Raw genomic sequence first — 23,720 nt, forward strand, 5'->3', positions numbered from 1 at the left:
CTCGCTTTCTGTCTCTCTGTCTCTCTCTGTCTGTCTGGCGAGCGCATGCACCCTATAGCAAAAACCTCTCCAAAAAAAAAAAAAAAAAGAAACTATATCTTTGGTATTCATTAATTGTTTAAAAATATATAAATTCAGAAGGAAGTGAATAAAAATAAAAAAGTGAGGTCAGTTGACTTGGAAGTTCTAGGTATATAGCATAGTGAGTTTGAATTTTGTTTTGCTTATATAGTCAATTAGTGTCTTTAAGTTTGTATCTGCTCTGTTGTGAGGTACTTTTCACTACAATGTGTCTCTAAAACTATTGCTTATTTTGTTTTTATTTTGGTGACTTCCTGGACACCCCCCCCCCAAAAAAAATGAAAAAAATGTAAAGGCTATACTGAGGCCTAGTTAAGTTTCATAATAGTGTTAGTTTAGTTGGATCTATTTCTACTGTATAAGCTAATGAAATACTTTTTAGAAGATGTGGCCTTGAGTATGTCACGAACCATCTTCTGAAGGGATACCCTACAGGGTCAGGTTTATTTCTGGGCTCCTTTCTCATTCTAGTCCTTGTCAAATGAAGCAGTCCTCTGTGCAGTGAGGACCATCTAGATGGCTACCATTCACATGTTCACTCAGCTAACCATATTGTGTCCCGTGCGGGGCTGGGCATCAGGCGGGGTGTTGGGCATACAGGTGAACCAGATGTCATGTCAGACCTCATGGAACCAACCTGTGCTCTGTTGGAGGAAGTGCACAGGAACTGGCACTTAATCTTCTGGGTGGCAAATGCCTCCCAGAAGTCCACCCAGCTAGGCGTGGGGCAGAGTCTCTGCCTACCTGTTCACAAGAGTGGAGGTTGAGGAGGGGCAGGGGAATAGGCATCTTTTGAGCTGAATCTCGACTGCTTAACTCCAAGTCTAGTGCTCTCTTTGGCTGAAGACTTTGAACCACACTGCCTATAAAACTTAGATGACTTTCTCAGTTATTAAAGAAAGCTTTGTTACATCTGAATGGAAATTGGTTGTCATGGAAAACAGTCCGGATCATACAGGCCTGACTCTGAATCCTGGCTGCCATGTGATAGCCATTTGACCTTCCAGAACTTCCCTTAAAAAGAGGAATAATAAAATCCGCCACCCCTGTTGGTTGGCAGGATTCAATGAGATAAGATAAACATATTTCTTAGTCCTTCCCCTTTTCATAGTACATTAATGTTGAATGGCTTAAAAATGGAAATTGATTGTGAAAGATGCCTTATGAGATAACAAAGCAAGGTGAATCATAGATAATGAGAGTAATTAATGCACTGTTTTAAGTGCTTTTTTAATCCTAACACTAATTCTCTTAGGTATTATTATTTTATTCCGACTTCGCAGATGAGAAAATTGAGGCTCCGGACAGTTAAATTACTTCTGTTAGCCTAACCTCTCTGGTTCCGGAGCTCTGAACTATCAGCATGGAACTTTTAAAGAGGTTAGTGAGGATGACAGAAATTATAATACCTTAGAATTTTAACAGAGCTTCGTCCTTTGAAGATCACTTCTATGTATATTGTACATTTGTTCCTCATGAGGAAAAAATGAGAGATGGCTAGAAAGCAGATTTAAAACTGAGGTACCCAGAGGGGAAGTTGCTTGCTCAGAGTTACTAAGTCAGTACTGGCTGAGTTAGTACAAAAACTAGTTCCATTTGACTTTTGTGTTTGTAGGATGAAAAGTAAAGCAGTTCCAATCTGAGAAGTGGTTGGCATTAACCTTTTTAAAAAAGATTTATTTATTTATTTATTTATTTCCATTTGCTCAGAGAGAGACAGAAAGAAAGGGAGAGTGAAAAATCAAGCCACCAAATTCAGGACTCAAACCTCAGTCGGTCATGTGGAAGTCCAACGCCTCAACCGCTATGCCACCTGCCGGCCATGCCGTTAACTTTTAAAACATAGATCAGACATAAAGAAATTAGTTGTGTTGCTCAAGGTCACATGATGTGCTAGTGGCCAGCTGTGATTAGGAAGGGCAGACCTAGCTCCTGAGCCACACAGTTTCTGAATGACTCAAGGAGCCAACTCGAAGAATTGAAAATGTACTAGTGGTATCTATTGTCTGGCAACCAGAAAACATCCTCATGCCCCCTTCTGGGATTCTGGAACCACGGGGGGTCAGGGCATGAAGTGGTTCAGGGACCCTCACTTGACCTTAGCTGAGATTACCCCACCAGGGCCACCAGGCCTCTTTGGGAAGGTGGACGGGAAATGGTAAAGATTTGCCTACACTTTTGTGGTGAGGATGATACAGAGGACCTGGCCCCCTTCTAGTGCTAATCAGCTCTGTGCAAGTTGAAGGCCCAGTGTAGTTTTAAAGTGAACAAGAGAAACCAAGTAAGGTTTGACCAAAAGCCTCTTGGGATTCTGTGGCATTTTGCCCTGTAGCTGGGGATCCAGTTACAGATGCCTGTGATTATGGCCTTTGCAAACAATTGTCAGAGAAAGTCCTAGATTTCCAAAGGCTACAGAAGAGCAGATGTGAAATTAAATTCCAAGCACAGTTACCCATAATGGCTTACATGTGGGCACAGAAGATTGTGGATTAGGACCAAGTCCCTTCTTGTCTAGGAGGTGTAGAAGGTAGAGAGAAAAACGTAGGTTGGAGGTGTCAGTGTTTTCTGATAGTCTTTTTCTGTGGAACCATTTATTCTTGACTCATAGATCTTTTAAGATGGTGAAATTCTTCCATAATGGTTAGTTTGCAGTGTCTACCATTGTCATCATTTGCTCTATTTAATAGGGCTGTAACGAGCTTCTTTGCCAGCAAGCAACAACCATGCCAACAGAGATTGTGGAAAATGTGAGCCCACAACCAGCTATAATTGGCTGTGCAACAGGCATTATTATTATTATTTTTTGGAGAGATTTTTGCTGTAGGGTGCTTGTGCTTGCTGGAGAGACAGAGGGGATGGCCACACCACAATCCCTTTTTCTCTATTCTCCTCTTGGAATTTTGGGCATGCATGCACATGCACACAGTGTGAGTTTTAAACTGCCAGGTCTGGGACTCGAACTGTGGTTGACTATGTGGGGATCCAGTGATGTGACCATTATGCCATCTGCTAGTCCCACAACAGGCATTTTTAACTTAACATTGCAAGCAGAATTTGAGGATTCATACTTGCCTTATTTGATACCTGTTTTTCGCAATCATCAAAGACTTTAGATAATTATAAGAAATACCCTTATTTTAGTATAACTGTGAAGAACAAAATTGAAATAAGAGTACTTGTAATAATCTAGCTGTTGTTCATTTCTGAAGCAATCGCTGTTAGGTTTTTCCAATCTCAAATAAAGAAATAAGCTTACTGAATTTATAAGTCCAGTAAGCATTCATTAGGCAGCAAGAAGGGTTAAGAATATTCTGAGTTAGGGAGGCTTTGGAGGAGGGACTCAGGAAAAAGACACTTAGCCGACACAACAATGAAAAGCGACCTTTTGAGGATGATGTATATGGTAATATCTCTGACTTGATCAATATGCATTGCAATATGCCTTGAAAAAAGCTATACTTAGACTGTTAAGATATACAATAATTACGTGTACAAAAAATTAAAAAGAATATTCTGGGGTCGGTAGGTGCGTGGTAGTGAAGGAACTGAGCTCCCACATGGCTGATTATAGTTTGAGTCCTAGACCTGGTAGCTTCCTTTCTTCCTTTCTCTCTCTGGTCAAATTAAAAAAAATAATAAATGAAAGAAAATAACTAATTCCTTTAAAAAAAAAAGAGTAATATTCCAAAGCTTGTTATACATGAAAGAAATATTTTACTTTTTGTATTGAAATGTACTTTTCTAGAGTACTTCAAGTAATAACTTAGAAAACACAATCTATTGTATAGTAATAAGCAAAGAAGCCTACGTTGAATAGTGGGCTGAAATGTAAGGACCAATTTATTCTCTCCCCTGTTAAGTCAGGACATTATCGCTGTTTATTTTGATGTGGATACCTAGTATATGGGTGAGTCAAGCAGGGGTGCGGCCTCTTATGGTCACTCTCAGGGCACTTAAACTCTGCCGAGGGGGAGTACTTGTCACAGGCTCTGTGGCCCACACATGTGGGGTTTTGCGGTGACTCTCGGGAGAGGAGTCTGTGCAATACCACTTGTGTGATGCCTCCACGTACCAGGGGCTTCAGATTCTGGGTTTCTGAAATAGGACCCGGATGTCCCGGTATTTCACACAGTGCTTCTGGAAGACCAGATGGGATAGCAGCTCTCAGCAAATGAGAAAACATGGAAATCTAATGGGATAACATGCAGCACCAACAACAATTCATGTGTGTGTCCTGCTTTCTCATGATGATGCCATGTCTTATTCCCAACAGCTGTCTGGTGAGGCAACCTGGTGCTGCTCTCTGGTTGGAGATAGGGGAGAAGCTCTTGAAAGTTTGAGGCACTTACTGGGGACTGGGCCCTGTGCTCGGCAATGTCTTGTGGTTAGTGCCTTCATCTCCATTTGTAATTGTCCTTCAGATAAGCTGCTTGCCTGGAGCCCAGAGTTGTCATTGAGGCCAGATGGCTTCAGCCTAAACTAAGATCAAAGATAGTATTTTGCATTGAGAAGAAAAACTCTTTTTGAAATCATCACTCTTCCTTAAAAAAAAAAAAGAAAAAAGTGTCATTGATATTAAACTTAGTCATTGAAACTTTGAATGAAAGTGAAAATAGTTTCCTTGTTTTAATTCTAGAGCTCCTGTTTAGGCGTAGCAGGATAAAGAAGTAGCCTGAATTGTGCTGTATGAAGATAAATGAACATTTTTTAAAAAAAATAATTTACTTTCAGGGCCAGCAGGTGGCATGGTGGTTGAGAGTGTTGGACTCCCACAGAGCCAACCATGGTTCAAGTCCCAGATCTAGTGGCTTGCTTTCTCACTTTCCCTCTTTCTCTCTGTCTCTCAAGTTAATAATAATAATAATAATGATAATAAATAAATAAAGTTAAATAAAAATGATTCTTTTAAAAAATTTACTTACTTATTTTCTGTTTCTGGTAGCATTAAGAATTTCTCCACCATAACTGTTCTCAAGCATTTTAGTTGTTTCATGGAATGAGGAAGCTCCAGGGACTTGCTTGGTCTTCCTCTACCTAAAGATCCTTATTAAAGTTCTTGATTAGATATACCAAGAATATAAATGAAAAATATTCTTATTAAAGAAAATGCCAAAAGAGCAGTATTTCAGAAGTCCCACTGAGCAGTCTAGTCAGTCAACAAGTATAAATTAAGCACTACTGTGGGCATTGCAACCGATCTGTAGATGTATCCTACTCAACTGGTTCCTGACATCTGTGATCTGTGCAGGCAGTTTTCATCTTTCTTTTGCTGAATCAAATTCCAAAAGGTGGAATAAATAATTACCTTTTTTTTTTTTTTTTTTTTACGGGGTTCCAGTTAATCTTCACTGTTAGACCGGGAGTACCGTTCTGGAAGTGCCGGCTTGAGTCCAGCCTGTGGTGAATAGGTACACGCCCTGCTACAGGCTGTAGCTTCTAGAAGCAGGGAGCAGGACTTGGAGTCTCCAAGCCCCCACAATGTTCACTGTCAGTGGAGCACTGGGTCATCTGGTTTGTTGCAGACAGGTAGCTACAAACTGGCACACTTCTGGGAACCGAGCATTCAAGAGGGAGTGGCATGGAAGGGTATTGCAAGCATCTTAACCTAATGATTCCTGAGAAATGGGCAATGAATTGAAGCCATCCCTCTTACGCCCTTATCTCTTGGTACATGTCCCCAGGCAGAAGCCTTCTTGAGATAAGAAATTTCTAAGGGGCCAGCAAGTAGCATAGTGGTTAAGGTGCTGGACTCCCCCATGGCCAACCACAGTTAGAGTATCGGCCAATCAACTTGAAACTTGTGACAAGTGCTTGTGTGTGTGTGTGCCCAAAATCTCGAGAGGAGAAGGGATTGTGACGTGACCATGCCCTCTGGGAGGGGGCTGGTTTCCTGCTTTCTGTCTCTTGGCAAGCACAAGCACTCTATAGCAAAAAATCTCTCAAAAAAGAAAAAGCAAAAGAAATTGTTGAAATGTGTTTAACTCTCGTGTGATAGCCTGGTGGAGGCAACCTAAGCCCTTCCCAAATTCGTAAATATGACCATTTGATATGCAATTGCCCAAATCTCCATACCAGAACCTTCCCTCTTGGAAGAGAAGGAATTTGTCCACTAACTCCTGATGGTAGGTGCCTAATTCCAGAGCTCCTGAAATGCCACCTGTCAGAGACTTTCTTGGATCCAGCCTTGTTTAGACTTATTCTTTGGCAGAAAAATTGTCACTCCTCCATCTTCCTGCCCATCAGGCCACAGTTCTTTCCGCTCTTGTTGCTTTTGACAAACTTGTAATATTCCTTTTATTCTTCTTATGCCTGACATTTTGTTTTTGTTAAAAGGGTAGTGTGCTGCCTCTCCTATCTTCACGTTGATCCTCTAAGCAGGCGAGCGCAGCCAGCCATGCCAGAGAAGGCTGCATAATTACTCCCTCTGTGATTCTGTCCAAGTTCTTGAGAAACTATTAGAGCACAATTATCTTGGTGTTTGCCAGTTGAGGTCAAGCCAACATCTGTACTGGTCTTTCTTTCCCAGAGGGCATGACAAGGAAAGAGAAAGAGAAGAGTTCAAAGAATTAAAAACAGAGTTTTCATTAGGATAACATTTGGGGTCAGGTAAACATCTCTTTCGAGCTTCATTGAGAAATTCCAGGAGGCCAAGGGCAAAATCTCTGGAAGACTTGTTTCAAGGAGTGTAGCTCAGTGCAAAGTTCACTTAAAATTTAACAACAAAAAAAAAAAAAAACAATCTCAGTATAGTATTGCTCTGGGACTCTTAAAAAAGCAAAAAAGAAAACATACTGAAAGAAAAATTTTTGTCATTTGGAAAGTGCAGAGAGTCTGAAAGAGATTTCCCTCGGCTTCTAGGAAATACCTCGTTGTACATAAGTGGCTTCTTTCCTTCTAGGATCTGTGGCATCGCTTCTTAAGCTGTGAACTTGAGTCATGAGGGTAGATACCCTGGGCCCAGTGAGGGAAGGGAGCAGCTGCCTGTCCTAGGAAGCCAGGCCCATTTCCTATGGCCCTGTGCTTAGTGGAGAGCCCAGTTCTTAGCTGTTCACATTTGCATTGTTCCATTTGCCAGTTGATGGGTTCAGATGACATCTTTACAAGAGTTCAGCTTTTGTTTAGCATTTTTTCTTTTTCTTTTTTTTTTTTTTAAGTTGAGAGAAATAGTCCCCTTTGACTCTGAAGGAAATTAAACCAAAAGTCAGGCTACCAGTGGAGATTGTGGAATTCCAGTCATGGACATCTTTCAAAAGTGGAACAGAAAAATTAGGTCACTTCCTAAGTCTGCTTGGAGGCACACCAAGATGGCCTTTTGCCGTGTTCCAGCTTTATAAAACAACTCATGTTAATATTCATATATCATTAAAGCGAAAGGAGCATCAGTCCTTTGCTACATTATCCTTTGACTTTCCACAGCCTTTTGAGTTCTCCATGCCTAGAAATGTCTGTGTTACTCATTTTCATCGTCAGTTAATGTTGCCTGTGGAAATTTAGGAGTGAGTGGGAAGGAGGAAGTAAGGGGTTGTCATTTTAGAAAATGACTTTCTATCTTTTCGGAGGATGGCTCTGAGAGGGCGTGAGGCTTAGACAGAGCTGACTTGACTGAACATATTAACAAAATCCCCAAAGAGCTGTACTTAGCTCGAAGCACTTCCTGTAAAGAACCATTGCATTGCTAACAAGCAAGTTTGCTGCCTGTAAGTCGTCTATAAAATGCAAAAATGGTTGTTTGGTTCGTTGTCATTGGAAGCTATAAACCTGAAAAAGTTAAGAAGATTGTCTAAAGCACAGTCTTAAATCATTTGGCTCCAGTATGAGCCTAGAATGACAAAACCGAAAAGTCAAAGAAAAGGTTCTTTGTGGAATGCCAAACCACAGTGAACATAGTTCTTGGTGCCTTGTTGAATTCCCTGTGTCCCCAGGGCCATCTCCTTCTCCTCCTGCAAATTGCATCCAGCTCTGAACGCCCACCACACAGTGGCAAGCCAGTACACCTCCCTCCCACGGACCTTAAAGACACAGTCCGCTCACACTCGTGAGCCCCTGTATGAAGGGGTTGTTTTAGGAAGGGGAGAAATAGAAAGCTGTTAAAGGTACTCTGACATATGGGCAAAAAGAAAAACTGACAACTTTATTTATTTATTTATGCAGGTAATTTATGAAAACCGTAGTTTATTTGTTTGAGTAAAGATTTATCTTAGGGATGGTTAGAATGCTAAATGTCCACTTTCTCTGTCTCTTGAGTTGTCCAGTCAAGACTTCCCCAGGGACCTTGAAACTAAAATGGATTATGTTCCCTTTGTCTGTCTGTCTCTGTCTCTCTCTCTGTTTTCCTGGGCAGGCCCAAATAAAGAAGAGAACTCTAAACTCCAACATTTGGTCTTAGTGCTGTTTTCTTTCCTGTTCCCTTAGAAAGGACACATTTATTAAAATGTGACCCTATGCTTTTCGTTCATTTCTCTCTTTTAAGTTTTATTTGAAGTTAGCTCAGCCATGTGGTGGTTTTCAAAATGTGTACTTACAGTGAGCCCTTTCTTTTACATATTTTTTAATTTGCCAAAGAGCAAGTGCACTCACTGGGGAGAGAGAGAGAAAGTACCTCCTATGGGGGCCGGTCCCACCCCAGTCCCTTCTCCATTTCTCCTTCCCTTTGGAATTTTGGCCATGTATGTATGCACACTTGTCTAGCATGTTTCTCAAGCATCCAGGTTTAGAACTTGAACCACACCGTTGGCCGTGTGGGATCCCGCCACCCTAAGCACCATGCCACTGGCTGGCCTAAATCTTTTCTTTTAAACAAAATCTTGTGTTTAATCCTCAACTATAAATCAGATAAACTGCTCTGGGGGTTGCTCTTCCTCTTCATGCCCCGTGGAGCCTGTGGCACATCTGAACACCCCAGGTCTTGGCTTGAATCCCCTAGGAGGGACCCAGGATTAGGAGGGAGTGCCTGATTTGTAGTCTCTCGCTCAGCCACCAAGACTTTGTCACTTTATTTCTCTGGACTGAGTTTGCCCTTCTATAAAATGGCAGCCGCCCCAGATTCTCTTTGAGGTCTTTTCTGCTTTGACAGCCAGAAGATGTGTCATACACACCCAGAGCATTGAGGCAGTCAGGGTTTGGTGACTGAGAAATCCACACAGTGACAGCGGATCCCGCCACCCTAAGCACCATGCCACTGGCTGGCCTAAATCTTTTCTTTTAAACAAAATCTTGTGTTTAATCCTCAACTATAAATCAGATAAACTGCTCTGGGGGTTGCTCTTCCTCTTCATGCCCCGTGGAGCCTGTGGCACATCTGAACACCCCAGGTCTTGGCTTGAATCCCCTAGGAGGGACCCAGGATTAGGAGGGAGTGCCTGATTTGTAGTCTCTCGCTCAGCCACCAAGACTTTGTCACTTTATTTCTCTGGACTGAGTTTGCCCTTCCATAAAATGGCAGCCGCCCCAGATTCTCTTTGAGGTCTTTTCTGCTTTGACAGCCAGAAGATGTGTCATACACACCCAGAGCATTGAGGCAGTCAGGGTTTGGTGACTGAGAAATCCACACAGTGACAGCGGAAGGTCTGGCGAACAGAACAGCATCTAGTTCTAGTGGGTGGAACCAAACTGATGCATCCCGCAGAGCTGCTCCTGAGGGAAGTCTTTCCTGAAGAGTCCCGTGAGGCATCTATAACCCTCTACTACAGAATTATTCTGTGGAGAAAGGGATTTAAACTGGCCATAGGTGGTTGTTCGCCATTGTATATAGTCAACTTTGCTGGTGCGTGATTAGCCGTTAATAAGTGAAACGATTTTCCCTTGCTAGAGATTCTGTCCCATTACTTTTCTTGTTAGTTGGGAAATTCATCTGAGACCGGGTTGAAGAATCTGCAGCCAGTTAACACATCTGGTTGGAGACTGGAGATGGTGAGGCCAAGCCAGGGTTCAGCCACTATGTGCACCAGTCAGCTCAGCCGGGCTCTGTGACCAGACTGTACTTTTAACCCTGACCAGCTGCCTCTCACATATGTGCCATGGGTCACAGTGAGGGCTGGAAGACGGGGCTAGAGGGCATGGAAAGAGATCTGATCCTGACTTTTCCCCCTGGGATGGGACAGAGCCTTTGTCCTGGTCCTGGAGGGGCTGGCAGGCTCCTCTTGGCGTGGGGAGGGGTGCGTCTTTATCAGCTACTGTGAAAATCTGAAGTACTCTCTGGGAAGCAGGCTCTTAGTGCCCACTGCTAGTGGGTCTCGTCTTGAAGACAAAACTTCCTTCACTGAGTCAGATGCTTGAAATAAAGCTTCATAGTTCTGAGGAGTCCTTTTGGTTTTGTTTTTATTGAGAGAAAGGAGGGAGAGGACTTTGTTGTTGTTGTTGTTGACAGGGTCTCACCATGCCATGATCCCCCTGCTCCAGCCTTCCAGTTAGTGGGACTGCTGGTGCCATTATACACCTGGCCCACTCAGGTTGGTCTGGGATCTGAACCCAGACCTCCTGTGTGACCCCAGCTGTTTGTTTTTTTAGGCAGGATCTTGCTGTGTCACTATTCTTTGCTCAGTCTTTCAGTGGCTGGGACCACAGATGTGTGCCACTCCACCCAACTTTTCTAGGGTGGGCTGAGCGTCCACTCAGGCCTCCCATGTGGCCTCAGCTGCTGTGTAGCAGCTTTGACCAGTGTGCACTTCTGCAGCTGGACCAGTTTCATAGAGTTGGACGGGAATGTACCCTCCTGTTTGGGAATGGGGAGAGGAGCTGGCAAGAACACCCATCAGGAGGAGAGCCTGGTTTGCAGTGTCTAGCTCTGTCGCGAGACACTTTTGTTACTTCGTTTCTCTGGACTTCAGTTCACTCTTCTATGAAATGTCGAGTTGGCACCAGCTTCTCTCTGAGGTCCTCCTGTCCTGTCAGCAGCAGCCGTGACTCACACACACAGCACTGAGGCCATGCAGAGGGGGCCCACGGTGCCCGAGAGACCTTCTGTTTCAACTCCATTGTTCTCTACGGTTGTTCTAGTTTCTTCATATAGTCAAATATCATTTTGCAAGGAAAATTTGAAACACTTGATTTTCATCTGTAAAAGAACAGCACACTGGAATTTTATGAAAATCGTTTGGGAAAAAACGTGATTCCAATACACACAACCCCTTAGAGAACGGTTCTATATAAATGGATTTTTACTGTTAAACATGAACATCTTCTCCAGTTTCTAAGTACAAATGCAGTAACATGTGAAGCCTCACAAAGATCTCATCTTTACCCAGGGAAGAAAATGGGTTTAATTATAATTTGTTTTCTTTGAAAAATAGGAAAGGCAGGTGGTCTGAAGTAAAATATCTCAACCACTTTTTTGATGAAAAAGATATTCATTTCTCTTAGACATAATTCAAAAATTACATAATTCTAAAACTTACATGCTACTTAATGTCTGTACTAACAACATAACCATCACCAGCATATGCTTGAGCCAACCGTAAAAGTGAACTTAGAAAGTAGAATTTTAAAACTTGTGATTTTTAACTCCCCAAATTAATATACTCCAGGGCAGTGGCTTCCAAAATGTTTATTTTAACAGTGAATGCTATCTTTAAAAAAAAATAATAAACTGGGACCAGTAGTTGGCTTAATGGCTATGTCACTGGACTCCCATGTTGTCGACCACAGTTTGAGTCCCAGGCCTAGTGGCTTAAACTCATGCTGGGCGCATGTGCGTGCGTGCCCAAGATCCTGAGAGGAGAATGGAGGAGAAGAGATTGCAGTGTGGCCATTCCCCCTGGGGTGATTTTTTGCTTTCTGTCTCTCTGTCTCTCACTGTCTTTCTAGTGAGTGCATGTACCCTATAGCAAAAACCTCTCCAAAAAATTGATTTTTAAAGTTAATTTGTTTCTTATATGGGGGAGAGTGGGCAAGGAAAGAGAGAGAGAGAGAGACAGTATCCTCAACAGTCTTCATGCCATGATCCACTTTCAGTCTCAGCCAGCCAGGATCATGGGCACATACACACAGTCTGGCATATACAGTTAGACTTCAGGATGTGAACTCGAGACCTTCCCACATGGCTTCGGCATTGCAGCACATTGGCATTACTGCTGTGCCGTCAGAGCTGGCTACTTTCTTCACAGTTTTAAGTGGAATTCTAGTGGAGTGGAAAAAATGAAGATGTGCACAGTCATGCTGTTTTCTTTTTTTGTTTGTTTGTTTTTTGAGAAGTTTGTGGTTTATGCTATAGGGCGCATGCTCTCACCAGAAAGGCAGAGAGATAGAAAGCGAGAAGTCATCCCCCAGCGGGGATGGCCACATTGCAATCCCTTCTCCTTCTCTATCCTCTCAGGGTCTTGGGCACGCATGCACACGTGCCCGGTGTGAGTTTAAGCCACTGGGTCCGGGACTCAAATCGCAGTTGGCTACGTGGGAGTCCAGCCACATAGCCATTATGCCAACTGCTGGTCCCAGTCATGCTGGTTGTAGCTAGGGCAGAGCTCTGTTCTCTTCCTGTCCTGCCCCAGCCCGAGAGATTCCAGGGTCCCTGCATTGAACGGCCCCACCTGCAGAGATACTGGAGCAGGCCCTCACCCTACTGCTTCAGTGATTGGTGTTGGGCCTTAACTTCTTTGACCAACTCTTTTAAGTAGGGCATCTACATTCGTTCCCCCATCAGTGGCTTTGGGTTACTATTTTTGGGAAGCTACAGTTAGTTGCAGACTTAAAAGCTAACTGCCTAAGCCAACTTTGTTTTTTTTCTGTCTTGAAATTGGACCTTTACATTTAACTGATCTTTTGCGTTTAGTTCAGATGCCACATTTGTCACTGTTTTAGTCTGTGCCAAGATTCTGCTCATGGATTTGGGTTTAAATTTGTAACTATGATGCTTGTGCCCACAGTAGACATTTATATTCCTGGACCTTGTAGGGCTGAGTTTTTCCTTTTGTATCCCATGCTGGGAAGTTATGTTCCTATTTTCTTTTTCCTCCATTAGATAACAAAAATTAATACAGGGGCCCTGCTACAGTGGTCCGCAGGCAGTGCCATTGCTAGGAAGGATGGAGGCTGCATGAGAGCCCAGGTTCTGTTCCTGGGCTGGCCTGAACATGCTGGGCGCAGTTGTGGCATCTGTACTCCTAGCTAACTGGGCATCTGGGGAGGAGGATTGTTACACAGTAATACCCTGACAAAGATAGCTTTCTTTCTCCTATTTTCTCTCTCTCTCCTTCTCTCTCTCTTTCTGTCACTTATAAAGGAAAAAAGGAAAGTAATATATCGATAGGTACCCACTTTACTTCATACTGGAGATGATTCTGGAATAATCATCTCCAGTATGAAATATTATGAAATATTTATTATTATTATTCTGGAATAATAATAATAATAAACTCTAAAAGTTTCAACAGACTAGAGTAACTCAGAGCCGTATTTTAAAAATGCAGCCCTGCATAAATGTGCAATTCTTGGATCCATGCTGTGCCCAAATGCTCATTCTTTGGCACAAAGAGCAGTCTTTCTCAGTCTTACAAGATATTCATGTATTCAGTAAGCATTTCTGAACACTTGCTGTGTAGAGTTATTTGGCTAAGCCTCAAATAACTCTACATGGAGAGACCAGATATTTCATATGTCCTAACTCCTTTAATATCTACGAGATGTAGATACTAGTACTTTTCTACATGCGGTAGCCAGCTCTTCTCTTCCTTACTAGACATGCTTTTCTGGGATAATTTCACCCTATTGATTTTTTTCTTTCCCTTTAGAAGAGACAGAGAGGTGTTTGGATAGGGTCTCGCTGTATCGTGATCCTCATGTCCCAGCTTCCCAATTAGCTAGGACCTCAGGCACCTGCAGCCATGCCCAGGCTATGCAGGCTGTCCGGGAACCAACCTGGCCCTTCCATGCAGCTTCCAGCCTCCCAAGTGGTGGCACAAGACATATACCACCAAGGCTGCACTTAGGATTCATTTTCATTGGTAGATCATATGAGGGTGTTTTCAAGAAATTTATGAAGAAAATATTTTATGAAAAACACCATGCGTGGGCTTTGATTTTTTTTTTTATATACCAAAATGAACTCTTCTTTAATTTTTCCATGAACTTTCAGAACATCCTTCTTTATTATACATTATTGAGCAAGGCTTGATGGTGTCATAGACTTTATAAAAATATTTTACTACAGCTTCTTACACACTTAGTTTTGTTAAAAATATTTTACTACAGCTTCTTACACACTTAGTTTTGTTATGGTACAGATTTTGACAAATCTTTTGAAATAGTTTTCCCTGAAAGTAGTACACACCATAAAAAAAGAATCAAACAGAATTGTTAGAGGTGAAGGCTGTAATACAGGAAGTCAAAACCTCCCTTGAAAAAATTAAGATCATACTAGGTCATACAGAAAATCGAATCTCAGATGTAGAAGATAGAATCTCTGGCCTAGAAAAATCCACCACAAAGGCTGAGAAAATTGCCGAAGGGGAAAAAAAAGAGAGAGAGAGCGTGACAATGAGAGAGAATAATATATGAGAAATACTAGATACCATTAAATGTCCAAACATCTGGATAATTGGTATCCCAGAAGGAGAAGAGACTCATAAGGGCATTGGTAATCTATTCCATGAAATCCTGAAAGAAAACTTTCCAAACCTGGGGAGGCATTTAAAGATCTAGTCCCAAGAAATACAAAGGACCCCAAATAGAATCAACCCAAGAAGATCTTCTCCAAGACACATTATAACCAGATTGACCAAAACCACAAAGACAAGATATTAAGATTAGCAAGAGAGAAATGTCAAGTTGCCTACAAAGGATATCCCATCAGGCTAACAGCGGACTGCTCATCTGAAACAATGTGAGCAAGGAGGTTTACACACTGCCAGTGCCCAACAATAGTCCCTGTAGTTTCTGTCTTCAAAATGATCCTGTACATATGTTTGGAGTTAGAGAAAGTTGGGTTATCATCACGTGGAGGAGGGATTCTTACAATTACCTAACATGCTCTTTAAACTCACTTGTCCCGTCGCTGTCCTCTATGGCCATATTCTAAGGTTATTCCAGAACACGAGTTCTCAGAGGCTAGTCCAAGCACTGGTATTTTGGGCACTCACCCTTTGAGGATTCCCACTATGTTGGACAGCATTACTGTCACCCTGTGTCCCTTACTACCTGCTGATTCATCTTCCCCCCTACCCCCCCATCCCCACTGGGTAAAATGTTATTTATTTTTCTAATGTGCAATAATGTAAGATAAAATAATCTCTACTTCTTTTTAGAAACAGATTTTTACTTACATGTCAAGGGTATAGTGCAAAAGACAGATGCCTCAAAATTTGAGTTATATAATATGAATATTACCATCTAAGCACTTCATAAACTATAGCATAAGATATTTTTTAAAATTTTTGTATGAAACAAAAATGTCTGCTTCCTGTACTTTTCTCTCATTCTGGAATTCCCGCTGTCATCTTTGCTTGGGGGTTTTCTCCACTCCCCTTAACTGGCTATTTCTCTCTTCCCCCCAGCCTGCCTTTTCTATGTGTTGGAAACATTCTTAGTGCAGTCATCCATTTGTTTGTTACTTAGTAAACATTTCTGAACTGCTTACTCTGTGCCACCCACTGCGTTTAGTGCAAGCGGTAGAGAGAGGACCCAGCCAGAATGAGCAGAATGAGCTGTGCTCTCCAGGAGCTCCTGGCCCCGCAGATTTACAGCTAAATATTGAGAAAGGGGTTACAGTAATGTGAATGAACATGGTCCTGGCTAGGTGTGAATAGCAATAGCACTGTTTGGATGCGCAAGCCTCACTTGTCAGAGCGCAACATAATGGAATCTGACTTGCTGGCACGCTGGTAGGCTATGCTGGCGCACCTAGATATTTAAAAACTTGCTCTGTATTAGCTTCATGTTGATGTGGTCACATTTGAATCAAGGAGTTTCTCTTTCCTTAAGAGTAAAAGGAAGTTTTCATGATTAGTACCATTTGGTTGGTAATCTGTGAGGTCTTCGGAAACTTGAACTTCAGTCATTCACCGCTGTGTCTGAGTGGCAGGGCGGACGTTGCAGAGGTTCAAGTTCTCGGCATTTCGTGTGAGCGAACACAGTCCAGCCTTTGGCAACCTGCCACTCTCTACTTGGTAGACAGGTTCGTGAAATTTGACACGCTCATGTCTTTCCTTGAAAATCTTGCAAGGTTCAGCAATCCTTCAAGTGGATGACCCTCTTCTGTTACACGGCTGGGAAAAGGGAAAGACACAAGCAGAGGGCTCTTCTGGACTTGAGAATGTATTTTTGTGACTTTCAAAAAAAAAAGCTACCACCTAGTGTTTGAGCCGCAGTTTATGTTTTGGATGTAGAAGTCGAGCAGTTCCTTTTGTGTGTATTATGTTGCCACTGACTGCCCTGAAAATGTGGACAAACTTCCCCAAGTATTTGTTTTATCAACAGAGCACAGTAAAGTAGGATTTGGACAATTATTCCTTTAGCTAACTCATGTAAACAGCGCCTTAGGGAGTGTGTCTGCTGAAAACAGACTGAGCCTTCCTGGGGCCTGGATTCTAGCACTTATTAGATTCAGCTTAGGCTGCTCAAAGTTCTAGACTGCAAGATGGGAAGAAATGATGTCCATCCCCACCTACGCTGCAGCCAGCTTTGATCCGGAGTGAATCACAGAGGAAAATGGACCAGCAAGTGTGGAATAGTACAGTCTCTGCCCCGCAGCTCCTATTCTTCCCTTCCCAGTGAGTGGTCTCAGCTTTCAGGGAAGGAGCTCCCTGTTTAAGGACAGTTTTGGGGACTTCTTCCTTGGTGGCCTCTGTGACCACGGGTAGCTCTTACCCCCAGAGGCAGTGCGCCTCACTGTGGGGTGACTGCTTTTTGCAAAGATTTTCCTTCATGATGCTGAAATGTATCCGTGTAATTTCCAAGGTAATTTTTACTCCTTGGCTCTGCTATTACAGAGTAAGTATCATGAAACAGTTCGAATCCTGACATTTCACATATTAGAAATTTGCAACTGAGGGGGCCAGAAGGTGGCACGGAGTTTAAGGTACCGGATCCCACGTGGCTGACTGCACAGTTTGAGTCCCGGACTTGGCCGCTTGAACATCACGCCAGATGCATGTGCATGCGCGCCCAAAATCCCAAGAGGAGAATGAGGGACAAGGGATTGAAGTGTGGCCATCCTCCATGGGAGGTGATGACTTACTCCCCTCCCGTCTGGTGAGCACACATACCCTATAGCAAAACTTAAAAAAAAAAAAAAAAATTGTAACTGAGAGGGGTCTTACAACTCGGCTTCCTGTTTTGGCAGTTCAATTCAGTAAATAAATGCTGGTGCCTGTCACATGAGTGCTGTGCTGGGACACCAAAGGCAGCTATTGTTTCTTCTCCTGATCTCCGGAAGTGGAACAGGAGGCCATGCAACCCAAATGGATATGAATGGGAAGCCAACACTTTTAACTCCTTGATGTGCAAAAACACAGTAGTTATAACTTTATTTAGGATGTTTGCAGGGATAAACAGTGTCTACATGTAAATGGCCAAGCAGACTAGTATACAAACATGGAAATGAAAGAATGACAATAAGTTCCACTATTTCTAATTTTTATATGAACCCATGTGTATAAGAACTAGTAAGTGAAAAATTACAAATACACATTGGAAAATGGAAAATGATGACAGGGCAGCATGACACCTGTGTGTGCTATCCTTGATATACTCACAGTCGCCACGGCTGAAGCGACACTTTAGGAAGCTAAAGCGTCTTCTCAGTGAGTAGAGGCACCACACACTCCATGTTGAATTGCACATCAATTTACAGAATTGAAGAAAAAAAAAAGAAAAACAAAACAAAAACAAAACAAAACAAAACAAAAAAAACAAAGCAAATGTAAAGGCCACGCCAGGCTTTTTGTTAGACACCCTGGGTTCTAACCTTGACCTCTGTTCGCGACTAGCAGTAGGACTTTGAGGAAGGCTGTCTTAACTCCTCTGAATTTGTTTCCTTTACACTTAAAATGAAGCAGTTTGCTTTATATAGTTATTAGAGTAAATGCATCATATTTATGGATCTGAATCTTAACATCACTTCTTCCAGGATGAAGCTTTTAGAAAGTTCTTTAAACGTCTCTTTGCCTACTTTCTTATCTTTACAGTGGGAATTATACTAATACCTACTTCAAGATTTTATGAGAAAGAAATGACTGAATTTCTATAAAGTACATGGAACAGTGCCTAACAGTTATTACCTCATGCAGTAACTATTTTTTGTGAACTTCTGAGGGCTCTATGACTTAGCACAGTTTAGTACATTGCATTTTTTAAAAAATAACACCTTGTGTACCAACCAAACCCAGTAATAGAATTGCCATGTTTTATCTTTCCAGTTGCTTTTTCTTTTCGCTAAACTTTTTGGTATTTACCTCCATGCTTCATGGATCAGTTTCATAAGATGGGAATTTTTGGCCAAAAAAGCTGAATCATGATACTGAGAATTTATTACTAAATGCCTTTTTTCTTCACAGCTTTTGGGTCATTGCTGGTCCCCCTTTTAGGTATTTTTTCAAAGAATTATCTATTTAACTTTATTTATTATTATAATTTTTTAAAATGTGCTAATGTACCCTCACCAGAGAGAAAGAGAGAGAGAGAGAGCTCTTTTTATGTATTTTTTATACAGTGAAACCCAGTAACTATCCTCTAATATCTTCAAGTTTATTACTAAACTAAAATGATTTTGCTTTTCAACCACAAGTACAGCTTAGATTAACAGTGGTATTAAATTACTTATCTATGTGAATGTAACTGTGGATGTTTGTAGCTCTATATTACAGATTTTTTTTGTCAGCCTCTGGCTATATTTGAAAGTGATTATAGAAAATGGGCATGTGTAACAAGATTATGATGATAATAAATAAATAGAAAATGAGCATGTGGATATTTCCTATTTTCCTGTTTTTCAGCAAGTTGAGCTTGTTGATTTTTTTTGTTTGATCTACCTTATGTAGAATTCAATGTTTTTCATCACTTCTAATTGTATTTTTAGTATTTCTCCAACTCCAAACCCTTTGTTTCTAAATATGTACTAATTCAGTATTACATTCTAGTCCTAAATAGCATGATTTCACCTGATCATTTTTAAGTGAAAAAATTTCTTGTAAATATGCAAGAAGAAAAATTAATGTTATCTACTAGCCAATTTCTTAATTTCATATTAAGAAATTTCTGATTTTTATTTGTGTATGTGAAGACTGTGTAGACTGGAAGGAGTATTGTCAAGAGTAAAGCCATGTGGTTGGGTGAAGGGGCATGATTTAGAAACCCTGGGTCATATTGGGGGATCTTGGGGTGGCTTCCCCTACTTCATTTATGATCAGTTATTTTCTCGTCTGTGAATGGACATAATACTTGTCTGGAAAGGTTGAGATGTGCCTAAAATAGTCTCAGGTACATTACAGATTTTCAGCACATGGTCACTGATATTTTTATTAGTAGTTTTTAACATTTATGTTTAATATACCAAAGCAATGCTGAAGAAATATTTTGGAATTCTCTGGAAAGATTTTCAGCACGTGGTCACTGATATTTTTTATTAGTAGTTTTTAACATTTATGTTTAATATACCAAAGCAATGCTGAAGAAATATTTTGGAATTCTCTGTTTTGTGACTGAATGAATGGGTTTAAAATTTCCTAGAGGTTAAAGACTTTGAGACCACCAAAAGAAATACTTGATTTCTCTGAATAAACAAATAATTAAATTCTTAATTTTCACCTTTCCTTTTACTGTGTTAGAGTTTTAATGGTTATTTTCTGTCTCTCCAGTCTTTCACGTCTTTGTGAGTTTAGCTTTAGAAAAAGTTAACTAAGTAGAGAAAAAGGCAGGCAGTGCTGCCAGGTTAGGGTCCTCACCCACAATTTCATTTTTCATTCCTTAATTTGTTTCTGAGTTATTTGAGCCTTATGTGGTCATTTGTAAAGTGCCCTCAAGGACACGAGTTACATTTCCCATTGCAAGAGGACAGGAATGGATGTCCCCTTACATCCATTAGAGAGTGTTTATGGGCAGTACATTCCCTACTGACATCTTCCATTTTTTCGGACTCTTCAGTGATTTGGACCCCACATTAATAAATCAATGTTTCCAGAAAGGAGTAGCTTCATTCTAATGCAAGTTGAACTGTGTGCAGCCTGGGGACCAATACTTGAAACATCGCATGTTTTAATGAGATATAATGTACATTGTATGGTGACCTTTGTGTTTTGTTGTTTTTAAAATCTAACCCTTTGTTAACTTTGTTTCTCCAGGTGGCATTTTCCTAAAGTTGTTCGTTGAGACTTCTCAGTATTCCTACAGATATAAATAGGTAAGTCAATAAAATCAGATGCCCATATTGTTGGTGGTTGTCTGGAAACACTTTCCAGGTGAGTGGCAACTTACTTCTTGAAGAAGAGGTAGTGTTTCAAACTTGTGGCCCCTGCATTTTAAGCACAGCCTTTATTTAGGCTAAAAGCGCCACTTGGATAAGCACGTATACATTTGTAAAGCAGTGATCTCCAACCTTCCCAGCACCAGGGACCAGCTTCATGCCAGATAATGCCTCCACAGACAGGGAGGAGTGGGTGTTGGTCCCCGGATGATCCAAGTGCACCATATCCATCGTGCACCCCATTTTAGCCATTACCACATTGCAGTGTGTAGTGAAGCAATCATACAACAATAGGGTTTGTGCTCACATGAGAATCCAATACTGCTGCTTATCTGACAGGAGGCAGAGCCTAGGTGGCAATGTGAGGGATAGGAAGTGGCTGCAAATACAGATGAAGCCTAGCTCAGGGGTGCATCACCCATCCCCAAATGTGTGGCCTGGCAGACTGGCACCAGTTGCAGCCCAGCCCCCATAAGGCCATGGACCACCACCAGCCCATAGCCTGGGGTCCCCACTGTGAAGGACCATGTGACATTTTATAAATGGTATTCTATTTAATGCTGTTATTTCCATGTCTCAGTTCTAACATGCTTTGTGCTGTCACCATTCATAGACAGGTTTCTAGTCTCTTTATAATGGGTATAGCTGACTCTTAAGCTGTAAGTTGTCTTCCCTTTAAGCTTCTCTGTAGACCCTTCAACATATGTTACCATTTCTCTCAGATAGGAATGTAGAGATGCCTAATTGAAAAAAGCTCATTTTAGCACTTGGTGATAGCTCACATAGAAGGATAGCCAGAATAATTGAAAATAATCAGCTAATAGGTGACTTACGATGAACTTACAGATTTTAACTTACAAAGATCACTTTTGGAAAATACTAGTAACAATAATATGGATAGAGTAGTCCATAGGAAACATTTGAACAAATAGAGCAGTGCAGTTTCATGGTTTTCCCAAAAGACTTTGATCCAGCTCTGCTTCCTAAAAGGGAGTCTTACTCAGTGAGGTCCTCTGGGGAGTCTTGATACAAACCGGAGGATTTGGCTTAGATCAAAAGTGCCAGTCCATGGTATGGATTTGGGGCTGATTGACACCCTATCCAGGAAAGTTTGCCATGTGCAGGGGGTTTGCACAGTTTTTTTCCAGATACCATCTCATTGGTCAAAAGGTCATTATTTTAGCTTATAGACTCTAGTAGGGAAGGAAAAATTGTTCTTATGTTGTGAATTGAACTATTGACCTCTGAAATGTCATTAAGTTGTTCTAACAACTACTACTACTTAAGTCAGGAAGCTTAGGTCTTTTTTTTTTTTTTTTTTTAATAGGAACTGTAAACACTTGTGAGTTATGAAGTTATTTGAGCAGAATTCTTTCTCATGGGAAAGCCAGGGCTGACCTGCAGTAGGTACTATCCTGAGCAGGCTGATCATTGGTCCCTAATTAAACTGAGAGTCTTTAAGTATATGTTCTTTATTTATTTAATGGGATGAGTGAAACTAATTTTCTCTTAATAAAGATTATTAATTTAAAAACATGCCTTTTTCTATGTGCTGCCAATAAGACATTTATTGTATGTGATTTTGGTACCAAACTCTTATAAGCCTGTCTAAAATGTGGCTGATAATAACACTCTGCCATACATTATTCAGGTCCAAAATTGTAGATGCCTATCAGCCAGGTGACATTGGGGTTGATAGCGAGGCCATTTTTGTCACACGGTTCTACAAGTGAAGGGACAGGTCTGTGCTAGCGCACAGGGCTTTTGTCTCCTCAGAGGTGCTGTCTGCTTGTGTGGAAACAGGAATGATTGCCTGTCATGTGAAGAGTCACATGTGAACACTCAGGTTAAGTGGCCCTGTATTTCCTGTGTGTTCCAATGATGGTTTCGTCCTCCATTGTGAATGGTCACCCGGACTGGTGCCAGGCTGGCTTGTTTAATCCTGCTTTGGGGAAGAGCCAATTCCATTCTGCCAGTCCCTTCAAGAGCCAAGTCACGTTCTCCCTTGAAATCCCCTTCTCCAAAGATTTTGACCCAATAAAGCCAGCAGCTTTCATATATTTTTTGTTCAGTCTTGAAATTGTGAATTCATCTCATACAAATACAGTAAAACATTATCAAGTCAGATAAACACAGGAATGGTCATTCTAAATTAGTTGCATCTGAACCACAGGGAAATGTGTATCTTCTTTCTGTTTTAGACCGTCACTCCACATCAAGTGGATAGGTTTCTCCTGAGCACAAGGATTGCAGTTTAGGGAGAGCCTTGACGTCAGGTAGTCCTTGGCTGAGGTTCCCTACCCCCCCACCTCCCCAACTCCCCTCCCCGCTCTTGGACACAGACCTGGGCTGACATCCCAGCTGTGTAGCCTAATAAGGTCTTCGCACAGTGGACTCCATCTCTGCACTGTGGGCAACCCCTCCTTCCTAGAATGGTTTGGGAACTGGCCCCAGGGAAGATGGGAATGCAAGTGATATGTAGGAAACAAGTACCCCCCTTGCCTGACTCCCTGTCCCTGTGTTCCTTGGAGAGAGCCCTGGAGTGGAGGCTGAGGAACTGCTCTGTGGCTCTTCCTCACCTCTCTGGGAAACTCCCTTACCTCTTGTACCTCCCAGGCCAAGCTGCAAAGTAGCCCTTGCCCTGTTCTGCCTGCCTAGTCTGTGAGGACTGTGGGAAGGCTTTGAAGTGTATAGATTTAGAGTGTGTGGTAGTGTAAGAGGGTTTCTAGTGGGCAAACTATTTTTTTTTTTAAATCTGGGAAGGATTTTCTGGGCTTGATCCTTGCACTGGTTGCACCCGTTACAATTAGGCTCTGAGCTTGAACTCGTTATTGACACCCTCTGGCTCTCACCTAGCTCCTTGGGTTGCTCTCAGAGTAGGTGAGGGACTGTGTGTAGTGTGGGGTCTAGGGAACTGTTTATTAGCACCTGGGGATTCTTAGTAAGTATGCTGGTAAATTCTTCCAGGTGCAAGAAAGGAATCAAAGAACCAGACTTGAAAAGTATCCATGGTTTTAAAATCCCTCAAGTTTGAACTTTGGCTTGCCAAAGATCAAATTATGTTACGTTGGACCAGAGAAGATTATCTCCAGAATAACTGTGGGTGACCCTACAAGGTGGGACTTCCTTGTGGGAAGTGTTGCTGCATTGGGAGTGGGTCTTCTGGTCTTCCTGGGTTTGCTTCACAAGTGAACTAGGGATGGCTACCTCCCCACCTGGGGGAATTCTTACTACAACTGACCGAATGAGC

At 41.8% G+C, this 23,720-nt stretch overlaps 1 protein-coding gene and 1 long non-coding RNA gene across 3 annotated transcripts in view; one reads left to right on the top strand and one right to left on the bottom strand.

Moving 5' to 3' along the window:
• Positions 1–925, bottom strand: part of LOC102491661 (uncharacterized) — an 8,711-nt gene extending 7,786 nt beyond the window's left edge. Inside the window, exon 1 of the long non-coding RNA XR_003548568.1 lies at positions 826–925. This is a non-coding gene — a long non-coding RNA (uncharacterized LOC102491661). The remainder of the gene's footprint in view (positions 1–825) is intronic.
• Positions 1–23,720, top strand: part of LHFPL2 (LHFPL tetraspan subfamily member 2) — a 164,755-nt gene that overhangs the window by 51,182 nt on the left and 89,853 nt on the right. For both annotated transcript variants that reach the window (XM_006143526.3, XM_027769960.1), the window contains exon 2: positions 20,349–20,407. The gene's annotated coding sequence lies outside the window, so the exon portion shown is untranslated. The remainder of the gene's footprint in view (positions 1–20,348; positions 20,408–23,720) is intronic.

Source organism: Tupaia chinensis, unplaced genomic scaffold, assembly GCF_000334495.1.
Source record: "Tupaia chinensis unplaced genomic scaffold, TupChi_1.0 Scaffold000099_1, whole genome shotgun sequence".
Classification (NCBI taxonomy): Eukaryota; Metazoa; Chordata; class Mammalia; order Scandentia; family Tupaiidae; genus Tupaia; species Tupaia belangeri.